Here is a 12,619-nt window from a genome sequence, read left to right as displayed (position 1 = left end):
GCCGAATCTCAGCAGAGGGGACACTGGGGAGTATCGGTGCTGGGCGAAGAATTCCTATGGGTCGGCCAGCCGGGCCCTACATGTGGACGTGCAGTGTAAGGCTCTAGGGGGTGCCATGCTGCAGGGATCTCTTTAGGGGGGTCTGTCGGGGTGCAGGGCTGCTGGGGGTGGGGTGGAGAGTCAGGGGGTGCTGTGCTGGGGTGAGTGGGGAGAGTCTCACAGCTCATTGCCCAGGAGGGCGACTCCCTGCGGTTCCTCTGCTCCATCGTCAGCAGCCCCCTTGCTGTGCTGGGCTGGGTGAGGGGGAGCCAAGCCATTGAGGGTGCCCGCCCTGCAGGGGAGAATCATCTGCGGCTGGAGCTGCCCAACGTGACGACCGAGGACGGGGGTCTGTTTGGGTGCTGGGCCCAGAGAGAGGAGAGCTCTGCCCAGGGGACATTCCAGCTGCTCGTCAAGTGTGAGTGAGGTTAACCCACAGGACTCCTTGGCAGCAGGTGTGAGTGGGGTTAACCTCGGGGACTCCATGCCCCTTGGTTTCACTCTGTCTCTTGTTGATGTGTCTCCTGCTCTCTCCAGACAGTCCCCGGCCAGGGACCAGGCTGAACTCGTCCTGCCAGGGCCACAGGACCAGCGTCATCTGCAGCTGCTCCCTGCGCTCGCATCCCCCGCCCCGGCTCCAGTGGCAGGTGGACGGGGAGCCCCTGACTGGGAATGGCTCATGGGGTATGCTTCAGGTCAGCTCCTGGTCCCAGGGGGACGAGGCCGTCAGCACCCTGAGCTGGACGTGGAGCGAGAACAGGGGCCACCAGATCTTTTGCCTCGGCTCCAACCCCCATGGGTTCCATATTTTACTACTGAGCCCACCGGAAACAGGTGAGAGTCCCTCCTCTCTAGGGAGCACCAGCTCTGACCTGGCCCGAGGGGGGGGGGGATTGGCTTCCTCAAGGGGCAAAGAATGGGGCATGGGGCTTTTCCCCTCTAGAGAGTGCTGGCTCTGAACCAGCCCCAGAGGAGGGACTGGCTGTTTCAGGGGGCTGGGAATTTCCCCTCCAGGGGGTGCCAGCTCCAACCCAGCCCAAGGACGGGGTCTGGTTGGCTTGGAACAGGAGGTGCAGGGATCTACCCCAGACTCTCAGCTTGTTCTGGCTCCCACAGGTGGCCTCACTCGAGCATTTATCGAAATCAGCTGCAAACTCGTCTTCGTGGCAACTGGATTCTTCCTGGCCTATTACCTCACCCTGCTCTGTTACAGATGGTAACTCAGCTACCTACCCACTGACTCATCCATCTACCCACCTATCACCCCATGAACTTACCATCGTACTCACCCACCCACCTACCATCCCACCCCCTACGTACCTGCCTACCTACCTATGTAACCATTGACCCACCCATCTTCCTATTACCCCACCTAGCTACCAACCCACTGACCCAACCACTCACTGACCTACCCACCTATGCACCCTCCTATCTATCTACCCACTTACCCGTCAGCCTTCCCTCTGAACTCTGGGGTACAGATGTGGGGACCTGCATGAAAGACCCCCCTAAGCATATATTCTACCAACTTACATTAAAAACTTCCCCAAGGCACAAATTCCTTTCCTTGTCCTTGGATGGTATTGCTGCCACCACCAAGTGATTTAAACAAACATTCAGGGAGGGGCCACTTGGAGCCCTATCCCCCCAAGCCCCTTCACCCCCTTTCCTGGGGAGGCTTGAGAATAATATATCAACTAATAGGTTAAACAAAGTGAGCAGAGACCAAATCCCTGTCTTTTCAGTACACTGAAAATCAATCCGGTTCTTAAAAGAAGAATTGTATTATCAAGAAAAAAAGTAAAAGAAGCACCTGTGTAAAATCAGGATGGAAGATAACTTTACAGAGTAAATAAAAAGATTCAAAACACAGAGGACTCTCCTCTAACTCTGTGTTCCAGTTACAAAACAGGAATAAAATTACCTCTTAGCATAGGGAAAATTCACAAGCTATTACTTACAATTTTTGTAATTTTAGATACTTATTCCAGGTAGGGCTTTAGGAGATATATAAATAGGTATATCTCCATATGGAGATATACCTATCTCATAGAACTGGAAGGGACCCTGAGAGGTCATTGAGTCCAGCCCCCTGCCTTCACTAGCAGGACCAAGTACTGATTTTGCCCCAGATCCCTAAGTGGCCCCCCTCAAAGGTTGAACTCACAACCCTGGGTTTAGCAAGCCAATGCTCAAACCACTGAGCTATCCCCCCGGGGGGGTTTCTGCCTAGTCCCTCTCTCTGCCCTGAGAGAGAACAACAAAAAAAGCACAAACAAAACCTTCCCAGTTTTGAGAGTATCTTCTTTCCCCATTGGTCCTTCTGGTCAGGTCCCAGCTAGGTTAATTGAACTGATTAACCCCTTACAGGTAAATGATTCTGTACCTCTGACCAGGAGGGATTTATGTTACTGCATACATAAAGGTTATTACTCTTCCCTTTATATTTAGGACCCCAACTAACTACCTACCTACCCTCCCACCTATGTACCCACCTATCACCAGGCCTAGCTACCTACTCACCCACCCACCCATCTATCTATCTAGCTATCCCAAAACACCCCCTCTACCTATCTCTCTATCCTATCAGCCACTTACATACTCCAGAATCTCTCTCTCTGTCTCTCTCAGGACTCCCTGCTGCTGTTGTGGAAGCAGAAGGAAGGACAGGCTGCGGGCCAGGGAATCCACAGTGCCCAAGTCCGGTGTGTAGATCGGGCTGTTCGTCAGCCACCGAAGAGCTGACAAGGATTTAGAAACTCAGGGACTGAGGTAACAGAATGAGACCTCAGCTGGGGGGACTGCCACCCCGGGTGAGGCCAATGGACCCCGTTGCCTCCCACGGTGTTTAATTTGTATTGAAAGAGATGCCAGAGCTCATCTGTGGCTCAAATAAAGCCCTGGCAGGGCAGCCTGATACTGGCGGGTGCTGGCCGGGCACCCAGCTCTGAAGGCAACGCCACCACCAGCAGCAGCGCAGAAGTCAGGGGGGCCTGGCACATGGGGTATTGCCACCCTCCAGCTCTGCTGCTGCGGCTTGTGGTGCCTGATGCTCGACATGTGGCTCAAGACTTCACACTGTCACAAGTGGGCTGCATCTTGCCATATTCCACGGCCTCCTGCAGCCCTCTGGCCACTCCTGGCTCACCCAGGGCGGGGGCACCAGTTCAGATTTGGGGAGGGGGGAGGAAACTTTAACCATGATTCCAGGGACTCCTTAGGCACCTGAAAACTCTTGAGGTTTTGCAGATAATAACTTAGGGACTAGCTGACAGGAGCACTGTATCTAATTGTTATATAAAGAAAGAAAAAATAGATACGAACGCCAATTAAAGCCATGTTTAAAGCTTATATGTAAATTTAGAACAGTCAGGAGATAATACAGCAAGATATTCCCAATCCCAAGCCTTGAGGTATCAGTTCTGGAGCTTTAACGCAGATATCAGTGTGGAAGTTGCGAAAAGAGCAGACATCTTAGCCTGACACTTGCTCTTCCTGGAAGACTAACTCTCACAGCTAATAACGCGAGACTTCCAAGCAAGGCCTGGACGAGTGGAAAAGAATTGTAAGATGCTGGTTTTCAACCTTGTGTGAGATAAGAACGGAACACAGACTGAAGAAATTGCTGAGGAAAGTAAGGTATCAGGAAGGAATATGTATAAAAAAAAATGCAGTTGTTGATCATTACTGTATATAACAAAAGGTATAAATGCTTGCCCTAATTTATCTTTTGGCAGGCCTGCTGTTGTGCATTCTCCCCCTTGCTATATTGCTTGAGAATAAACTGCCTCCGACCTGTTGCAATGAACCTCAGAGTGAGAACTCATTTTTCTCCCACATCTGAAACACACGTTTGATACTTTGCACACCAACTTTAGTAGAGATAAACAGAAATAAATAAAATCTGTTTACACAGACACTGTGTTACTGCCATTATCTCCTATATTTTAGTCAATTGTTTTTCACTAAAAATGTAATTTTAACATATGTGATTACGGGTTTTTCTTCTTTTTTTATTAAGAAAGGGAATTAATTTTTCTAATTACTTTGGCATTTATGTTTACCGACCACAATCATGTATGTGACTAACTAACATTTGACTCCATCATTGCTATTGGTATTATAGTTGGAACTGCGTTTATTTCCATACAAATTTTAAGTTAGTTTACAGATATAACTAAAAATAAAATTTGAAAATAAGTGACTTTTATCTGCCCACTTTCTAAAGTTATGTGTGTGACGAAGTGGGGGATTTTCTTGTTGTTGTGTTTTTTTTTTTTCTTGTTTTCAGTGGGGTTTCAATGGTTTGCATGCGGAGGGGGTGGGACTCAGTTTCCCTGGGTGTTACTGGTTTAACAAGGTGAGGGGATAGGGAGTTTGTTACAGAGGACCAGAGAGGGAACTTGGGACCCCAGCCAATGGCCTGGAGGATGGATACCCCAGCAACCAGTGAACTGAGACCCCGACCCAGAGACCCAGCTCAGGAGTTGCAGCCAGTTCTGGCCAGTGGGAGAACAATGGGCTGTAGAGTGAGGACCCAGTCTCCTTCCCTGGAGAGAAGATGACAGAGGTGGGGCTTGGGGCCAGGCATCTCAGATGCCCAGCTGGGAAGCAGGGGGGCTTGGGGCTGGAGAGGGGGAGCAGGCAGAGTCCACCTGGATGCAGGGAGACTGGGATGTGCTGGCCTGAGGGAGGCCACACCTGAGGCCCTGAGATTTTCCTGTACTGTGTTCAACTCTCAATAAATTCCCCGGTATTATGCTGGCTGAGAGTCACTCTGGTCTAGAGAACAGGATTGCATCAACCCCTTCAGGGGTGGAGGCCCGGGGGGTCCAGAGCGAGTGGACTCCCTGAGGGGGCCCACGGCAAGAGAGACAGACGTGCTAAGGCTCAGAGAGGTGCGGCTCTAGGAGGTGGAGGGGCCTGACCCCAAGAGAGAGTGGACCCCCGAGAAGGGCGGTCTCACTGAAAGGGGCACCCCCCACGGACCACACGGGGCCAAGAGTGGGCACGATCTGTGAGTCCGTAACAATGTGCTTAACTAATGTTTTTTTAAACTGGAATTACTAAAGTGAATACAAGCCAAAGTTAGTCTAGGAGAATACTATTATTTGATTGTACCACTTTACATAATGAATGACAGAGCACAATATGATAATAACAGTAATAATGATATTTGCTCCAGCCAGGACAAGTTGGGCAGTTTAGAACTCACTACTCAAAGAATTCAATGTAAGCTTAAAAGAAATAAATTTATGAAATGCAGAGACCAGTCAAAAAACTCAAATAATGGCACTTTGAAAGAATAAAATTAGAGAGCATATGTGTAACCCTTCTGCCCATCTAAGTTGGCAGCAACAAGGGCCGGGTTCTGTATCTAGGGGTTCCATTTCAATAACGCAATGCAAAACCAGCTCGAGCCCCCACCCAGTGACCTGGGACAATTACATACCACCCCCTGGGCACCTCAAAGAGGCAATACTTCCCCTCTTGCAAGCACGGAGTCTGAGTGTAACAGAAAATGTTTAATAACATGAGGTAAACGACATCAGCATTAAATTGGAAAAAACACCACAAACAGGATTTATAACACAAACCATGAGCAAAAGACCCACCCCAGCAAATTGGGCTGTGTCCTTTCCCTTTGGTTCTTGAATCCAGCAACCCAAAAATCACCCAAAGTCTCTGTCCCTGGTCAGTGCAGCCCCAGACTAAAAGGGGGGAATGCAGGGTATCAAGGGGCACCTTATATGATCCGAGGCCGACCGGCCGCCTCTCCGTGGGGTTCTGCCACAGCGTTCACCATGAGCCAGACCACTTCCTGCCGTCTCACGAACTGCTCTACGAGCTGTTCCGCTCCGCTCACCGACCTGTGAGCCGCTCCAGCCGTCCCCGCAAACGGCTCCGCTCGCCACTCCTTGGGCTGCTCCAACCGTCCCTGCAAGGCTCCGCACCCCTCGCTGCTCCTCCAGCCGTCTCCGCAAACTGCTCCGCCAGCCGCTTAGCAATATAGCTTCAGGCTCCCCCACTAGTTAACACAGCACTCAGTGATCTCAGCTCTTAGTAACTTTAGCTCTTTTGTGATTTCAGCTCATAGTAGGGGAGCCCCAGTGCCAGTGCACCATTGGCCCAAAGTGAATTCAGCTCAGCAGCCTGTAACTAGACTCCTAATAGAATCAAAGTTGGCACTGACATTCAACAGTAGAGAGAGGAAGTGGTGCAATTGGTGTTGCAGGCCCTCAAAGGGTGCCCATACCATCAGGTACAAATACCTGTCCCCATCCTCTCTTAATTCACTGGGTTGTGGAACCCATGTCCTTTGTCTAGCGAGTGCTACTTAGGTGATGCTGAGACCCTCTGTCATAAAACAGTTTCATTGTCCTTGATTCACATAATCAGGGTAACAACACTTTATTCCTCCTGCCCCAATAACAGAGAAACTGGGGATCCCACCCCATCCAAAGTAACCACTTTCAGTTGCTGTTGTCTCATGCCAGGCGGGTGAGTGTGCCTATGCTAACAAGATTAGCCCCTGGAGTTCTTTTCCATGCTCACCATAATTCACCACCAGATGTCAAGGTAGAGCTCATCCTGACTCTGCTTACATCCTCCCCCGCAGCCGAGAATTTGTCATCCTGACAAATCACACTCCCTATTATACCAACTCACTGGTTCCCTCCAAAGGGCCTCAGATAGCCCACTTTAGCTTCCACAAGCCTGTGTGCTAAACATATTGGTTCCTCACTAGTCACCCAGGTGCATTATAAGTTAACCGTTTTACTGGTCTTATTACCCTGTCTCATCTATTGAGAATCTCTGTTGCCATGGTAGGGGGGACAGCCTCTTGAATGACAGATGGTAAGGTTTCCTTTGAGGGCCCCTCGGCTACTGGCATAGGCCCGTGCATTTCTAGTTCTAACAGTGGAGGGTCCAAGGTGCCCAGGACATCCTCCACCTGTATGTCTCCACTGTCCAATAACCTGTATCTCATCACATGGGGGTCCCACCAGTGGCTCAAGGGTGTCAGGAATGGGCCTAAATACTTCTGCCATGGGGTTTAGGGCAGAAGAGGAGGAGCTCTCTTTTGATTCAGCTGATCGAGACTGAAATATTGTCTCCATCCCAGGGTACACCATGGTTGTGTCTTCCTCCTCAGACTCACTCTCGAATGTGCTGCATAGGGGTATGTTAGCTGCAGGGGGCCGGCTGTCCATGTTGGAGGGCGGCTTTGGTTCAGCACCTTCGTTCTGCCCGGTTGCCCTGTTGTGGCCCATCTCATAAGCGGTGCTTACCAATTCCCCCACAGGGAGCAAAAGGTTCTATGCACTGTCTTTGTCTGCCCTGGACCCTCTTCAGGTTTGATCTTGTAGATCTTGTAGACCAAGTAAGGTATTGCCTTCCATCTGTCAGCTATCTTGTGTTTGCCAGCAATACCCAAATTTTGCAGCAGGACTCTGTCCCCCGGCTGGTGCTCTTGCAGATGTACCCTAGCATCATATCGATGTTTGTTGCGGTCTGCGTTCTTCCGAGCCGCAGATGTAGGTAAGTGATAAGCATCCCGCAGCTTTTCTCTTAGTCGGGATATATATTGCTGATGAGTTTCATAGCTATCTCCATCCTCTGATACACCAAAGCACAGGTCTATGGGTAATCTTGGTTCTCGCCCAAACATTAAGAGATATGGGGTGACTCCTGTAACATCATTCTTTGTGGCATTGTAGGCATGCACCAGAAATGTGACATGTTGGCTCCAGGTTGCCTTCTGCTCTGGCCGCAAAGTCCCCAACATATCTAATAGGGTTCGGTTGAACCTCTCTGGCTTAGGATTCCCTTGCGGGTGATAAGGCGTTGTCCTAGACTTTTTAATTCCCGCTATCCTCAGCACCTCCTTCAGAAGGTGACTCTCAAAGTCCCGCCCCTGATTCGAGTGTATCCGGGCTGGACATCCATAAACTGAGAAATATTTCTCCCACAGAACTCGAGCAACAGTGGTGGCCCTCTGATCACGTGTTGGATATGCCTGCGCCTATTGCGTATAATGGTCAGTCACTACTAGAATGTTCCCAATATTCCTCTTGTCTACTTCTAAAGACAAGAAATCAATGCATACCAGCTCCAGAGGTTTGTTGCTGGTGATGTTCTTCAGATATGCAGCCCTCGTGGGCAGAGTTTTCCTTTGAACACATCGCGCGCAGGTCTCACATTTCCTGCGAACATCTTCAGCCATCCGAGGCCAATAGAACCTACTACGAATAAGTTCCAGGGTCCTCTCCATCTCTAAATGTCCAAAGTCATCATGCAGGGCCCTCATGGCCAGGGCTCTGTACTCTTTTGGCAGCACTAGCTGTGCTCGTTGCTTTTGTAAAGGGTCTGTGGTCACTCGGTGTAGCACTCCCTGAATCAGTTTTAGTTTGGTCCATTCTCTCAATAGTAGTTTACCCTTCGGGTTAGGTGGGACAACCACAGCTGGGCTTCACCCCTCCCTTTTGGCAAGTAGTGTATCACGAATGTCAGTATCTTGCAGCTGGGCTTCCTGTGAGTCAGCCACATTGAGCATGGGCAAAGGAGATTGGTCCAATGCAATATAGTTCACTGAAGCAGAAGGCACGCATTCAGGGGGCAGGCCCAAACCTTCTGCAGCACATCCATGAAGGCTCTCATGGGCCTCTGGCTCTCGGCGACTCGCACTGCAAATATTCCTCACTCCATCTGTGGGTATCACAGCAACTCCTGGTGCCTGTGGATGCCTGGACAATGCATCTGCATCTACATTGCTTCTCCCTGATCGGTATTGAATGCTGAAGTCATAGCTAGCCAATGCGGCCACCCATCTTTGCCCTGTAGCATCCAGCTTAGCACTTGTTAACACATAAGTCAACGGGTTGTTGTCTGTCCACACCTGGAACTGAGCACCATACAAGTAGTCTCGAAATTTCTCAGTGATGGCCCATTTCAAGGCCAAGAACTCCCGCTTGTGGGTGGGATAGCGAGTTTCACTATCAGACAGTCCTCGGCTGGCAAAGGCTACAGGTTTACATTTTCCTTCCACTTCCTGGTACAGTACTGCTCCCAGACCCTCCAAACTGGCATCAGTATGCAGGATAAATGGCTTGCTTGGGTCAGCAAAGACTAGGACCGGAGTATGAGTTAGGCAAGTAATGATTTCTCGAAAAGCCCTTTCACATCTCTCATCCCACCATGGCCCAAATGGTTCGAAGGGGCCATAGTGTCTCTGCACAGGAGGCTTTGGGGACCTCCCCTTATTCTTGGTCTTAGATTTGTTCTTGCTGGACTGGTATCCCCTGGTAAGATCATTCAGAGGTTTCACAATTGTAGCATAGTTTTTCACAAATCTGCGTTAGTAGCCACTAAACCCAAGAAAGGTCTTGAGTTCTCTGTAGTTACTTGGACACGGCCATGTAGTGAGTGCTTCTATTTTATCGGGATCAGTACTCACACCCTCTTGGGACACAATGTGACCCACATACTTCACTGAGGTCCCGCAGAACTGGCATTTGTCAATTGAAAGCTTCAAACCATAATCCTCTGACCTATCAAGCACTTTAAGAAGTCTTTCTTCATGCTCCTCCAAGGTTCTTCCAAACCCAATCGGGTCATCCAAATAAACTAACACTTGCAGTAAATTCATGTCTCCCACAACTTTCTCCGTAAGACGTTGAAATGTGGCAGGTGCTCCAGAAATCCCTTGGGGCATGCGTTCAAACTGATAAAACCCTAATGGAAGGATGAAGGCTGTCTTCTCCTTATCTTCTTCACCTAGAGGGATCTGGTAGTATCCACTCTGAAGATCCAACACAGAGAACCACTGGCTTCCCAGCAAACAGTCTAAGCTATCTTGGACTTGGGGCATTGTGTACTGGTCAACCACAGTACAGCGGTTTAGGGTGCGGTAGTCAATACACATCCGGATTTTCCCATTCTTTTTACGGACCACCACAATGGGTGAGGCGTATGGGCTGCGGGACTCTGTAATGATGCCATTCGCAGCCGGCTCCTGAAGATGTTGTTGCACATCTTCCAACTCGGAGAGGGCAATCCTCCTAGATCTCTCCCTGAAAGGTCGAGAGTCATGTAGTCTGATGTTGTGCTCTACTCCTTTTGCACATCCCACATCCTACTCATGCAATGAGAACACCTTGGATCTTTCACAAAGTTTCCCCCTCAGGCGATCTTTCCACTCCTCGGACAACGGTGAATCTCCGAAGTCAAACTTTGCTGGGTCTATTGTCGGAACTTGAGTCTCACACTGGGGTTTTACAATTGATTCAGGCTTGAAGAGGTCTGCTATCTTTTGTCCTTGCTTCACAACAACATCTCGACTTGTTTCATTAGCAATCAGTATAGTCACCTTTTCCTGAGCTTCATCAGGTAGGGTTATGACTACACTGGGGACCAGCACTCCTTCTGGGAGCTCTCCTTCAACCGGCTGCTCTACCATTGCCCATGCCCCTTTACTACCTTTCAGCCTGGTATTCATGACAAGCACTTCTTGCTCAGTCCTTGCGGGCACTACTAAGGGGGTTGTGCCCATGTACTTCAGTGCCCCAATCGGTAGCTCAGATGTCTCCTTTTTAGCACTCTCAATCTTCCTATAGGCTTCAGCACAAAGCGTATGGATCATCAGGGTATTCAGGTACTGGTCCCCAGCCCGTCGTCTGCAGTAATCTGCGAGCACCTTGAAGAGACTGGAGTTGGTCCCTATCACAACAGACACATCAGAGGTCCCTTTAGGGTCAGGGCATATTAATGCAGCTGTGTCCACCTCTTCTCTGACCCCAGCAACCTCCTCTGGGAATTCCAGGTGCACTATGACATACCCTTGGTAAGGGTATTCATCCATGCTGAGGCCACACAGACCAATGCCAGTCAGTGGCTGTATAGGCAGGTGCCTAAGCATCTGTTGGAAGAATGACTGAAATATAATAGTCACTTGAGATCCAGTGTCAAGCACGGCTTCACACTCCACCCCTTCAATCCTCACTGTGACCTCTGCTCGAGGCCCTATCAGTCCTGCAGGGATCCCAACTGGACGGTCTTTTCTGGGGGAATCTTCAAATCCTGCAGGCCTGGGTGGTCCCCGGACCCTCTGGCAGCTACCGGATCTCTCCCAACTGATCCTCAGCTTTCCATACACTAAGGAGGGGTTTTCTTCATTATGGCACTTGGCAGCACTGTGTCCATCCTGACCACATGGGTAGCAGAAGCATTCTCCTTTCCCCCTTCACGCAGGTGGGATGGTGGCTCTAAATACTGACTTCTCCATCGCCACAGTCAGAGGCTCCTTATTCCTGGGAGTCTTAACTCGGTCAATGGTGCTTTGCAGTTCAGCTATCCATTCTGTCAGGACCTGCATTTGTTGGGCAAGTTCCTCTGTGGTGCTTACCATCAGCACACTGGCCATTTGCAGTGGTGTTGTGCCGGCTGGCCCCAATGTTTGGGCTTCCCAAAACTTGCTGGCAGCCTGCCTTTCTTCCTCTTCTCTGACCTCCTTTATCAGCTGGGAATAACTTGGGGGATGTTCCCGTCATTCTCTTAGCCGGAGATGGAGTAGAATCGGGTTCTGATACTGAGTTCCTCTTACAATTTGAGCCAGTCTGGTCCGATCCATCTGTTCAGCAGTCACTGCTCCCCTCATGACAGCTCTCTGAAGCAGTCTCTCCAGCCTCTGTATATAGGCTGAAATCTTCTCGCCATTTTGCTGTCGGGAATTAAGGAACTTACAGTTACTGTCTTCAGAGCCCTCTACACTCCCAAAGGTATGATCAAGGGCCTCTAGGAAGGCCTTCACACTGACCCCAGGGTCAATAAGCTTCAGGGTGCAAATCACATCTAATGCTGGGCCACTAAGGCTCTCTATTAGACATCTTTGCTTTTCTGCATCAGGTACGGCCCACTCCTGCAGCATTTCAGTGGTATGCTCCAACCAGGGTTTGAACTCCTCAGCCCCAGCAAATAACCTTACCTCACGACAAGAGTTTGACGTAGCATGAGACAGCACAACCTTTTCCAATATTTGCCCCCAGTGCTTTTGCCCAATCATTGGCTGAGGCTGCGGCCCCTGGACTTGAGGCTGCGGAGCCGGGGCCCAACAAACCTGACATATTAGCCATTAATAAAACAGTAATTTCCTCAAAATATAAACACAATTGTTTCCCAATGCAGTGGAACACTCAACAGGTGCTTGTGAGGGGTAATGCCCCAGGGAATCCCGGACGAGCCCCCAAAAATGTAACCCTTCTGCCCATCTAAGTTGGCAGCAACAAGGGCCAGGTTCTGTATCTAGGGGTTCAGTTTCAATAACGCAGTGCAAAACCATCTCGAGCCCCCACCCAGTGACCTGGGACAATTACATACCACCCCCTGGGCACCTCTAAGAGGCAATACTTCCCCTCTCACAAGCACGGAGTCTGAGTGTAGCAGAAAATGTTTAATAACATGAGGTAAACAACATCAGCATTACATTGGAAAAAACACCACAAACAGGATTCATAACACAAACCATGAGCAAAAGACCCACCCCAGAAAATTGGGCCATGACCTTTCCCTTTGGTTCTTGAAT

The sequence above is a fragment of the Emys orbicularis genome, chromosome 20 (assembly GCF_028017835.1).
Source record: "Emys orbicularis isolate rEmyOrb1 chromosome 20, rEmyOrb1.hap1, whole genome shotgun sequence".
Taxonomy (NCBI): domain Eukaryota; kingdom Metazoa; phylum Chordata; order Testudines; family Emydidae; genus Emys; species Emys orbicularis.
Note: the sequence above shows the minus strand (reverse complement) of the source record.